This window comes from Callorhinus ursinus, unplaced genomic scaffold, assembly GCF_003265705.2.
Source record: "Callorhinus ursinus isolate GAN/ISIS: 27379988/994484 unplaced genomic scaffold, GSC_fseal_2.0 scaffold36, whole genome shotgun sequence".
NCBI classification, from domain to species: Eukaryota; Metazoa; Chordata; class Mammalia; order Carnivora; family Otariidae; genus Callorhinus; species Callorhinus ursinus.
This window is the reverse complement of record NW_027397098.1, coordinates 2307971-2310002: the sequence shown is the minus strand read 5'-3', so window position 1 is coordinate 2310002 and position 2032 is coordinate 2307971.

Below are 2032 nucleotides of genomic sequence, written 5' to 3'. Positions count from 1 at the left end.
TTCTCCAATAAAGCAGGGAACGGGGAGTAGTTAATGCAAATTCACTTTAAAAATAGCAACGGGTAATTTGTGCCTAGATATTTTTCAGCCATCACTCCCCCAAATACCTGTGCTGCTGAGTGCTTCGGCTAGGTGGTGCCCGGGAACCCACATGCAGGGCTGAGAGCACAGGAAGAAACACACAAGTTATATCAAGTTCCTGATGTGTTGTCTTTGAAGGTCCTCAAGTAATTCTCTCTTTAGAATAGGAGAGCCATGTGTAAAGGGCCACCACCGCCTTTTACAGCTGCAGGTTGCCTGTGCATGGACATTGAAACCTCCCTCAGTCCAGTCTTTCTTGAAATCTGCCAATGAGGAGCCTGGACCACGTGACCTCCAGGGGACCTCTGAGGGACTTCTGCTCCTTGTTCTGTGATGACATCAAATCATCCGACGAGCTCCGGAAGTGACGACCCTCTCTCTCTGCAGGTTTTTCTCCTATTCCTCTGAGTTACAGCGTTGAGATCAGTTGTGAGGTCAATCTTTTAATTCCCTTAAATGGGCTCAATTTTAGCCACCTCTGCTCTCCCTAATCCTTACCTTGAGAGCCACTGTAGACATCTTGCTCCTACCCCAGAAGATGCGGAGTCCACGAAGCTTACTTTTCTTCCGGGTGTGAGCCCCCCTCTACATGCAGGGATATACCCTCCTCTGTTTTGATGCCCCCATTTCCTCCTTCCACCCATTTCTCTCCTTCTGTTACTTATTTATGTATTTTTAAAGCATAACAGCACAACAACTAGCTAAGAACAGATCTTTGTGGCCAATGCCTGGGACAACAGTTCTCAAACATTATTATTATTATTATTATTATTATTTTAAGTAAAATCATCTTTGGGCACCTGGGCGGCTCACAGTCGGTTAAGCGTCTGCCTTTGGCTCAGGTCATGATCCCAGGGTCCTGGGATCTAGTCCCCCACCCAGCATCCTTGCTCAGTGGGCAGTCTGCTTCTCCCTCTGCCTCTCCCCCTCCAATCTCTCTCTCTCGCTTGCAAAAATAAATAAATAAAATCTTAAAATCAAAGTGAAATCATCTTAGAAAATGTAATTACATAGCTTCTCGGCCTTTTGGCTAAGATCAAGTGTAGAAAAAGTAATTACACTAGACCCATAATATATAAATCAGCAAAGACTGGAAGAGCCTGTCTAGGCTTCCTACCTCACGTGTCCCTGGTACACTTTAGAATAATCTAAAAACCAGTCGCTTAGGGAGAAAGGGGAACCCTCCTAGGCTGTTGGTGGGAATGCAAGCTGGTGCAGCCACTCTGGAAAACAGTATGGAGGTTCCTGAAAAAGTTGAAAATAGAGCTACCCTATGACCCAGCAATTGCCCTACTGGGTATTTACCCAAAGGATACAGACATAGTGATCCGAAGGGGCATCTGCACCCCAGTTTTTATAGCAACACTGTCCACAATAGCCAAACTATGGAAAGAGCCCAGATGTCCATCAACCAATGAATGGATAAAGAAGATGTGGTATTTATACACACAATGGAATATTACTCAGCCATCAATAAAATGAACTCTTGCCATTTGCAACAACATGGATGGAACTGGAGGATATTGTGTTAAGTGAAATAAGTCAATCAGACAATTACCATATGATTTCACTCATATGTGGAATTTAAGAAACAAAACAGAGGATCATCGGGGAGGGAGGGAGAAATAACACATGACAAAAATCAGAGAGGGAGACAAACCATAAGAGACTCTTAACTCTACAGAACAAACTGAGGGTTGCTGGTGGGGAGGTGAGTAGGGGGATGGGGTAACTTGGTGATGGGCATTAAGGAGGGGATGTGATGTATTAAGCGCTGGGTGTTCTATGCAACTGATGAATTACTGAACTCTACATCTGAAACTAATAATACACTATATCTTAGTTAATTGAATTTAAATACAAATATTTTATTTATGTATGTATTTATTTTATTTATTTATTTATTTATTTATTTTAAAGATTTTATTTCATGAAAGACAGAGAGAGAGAG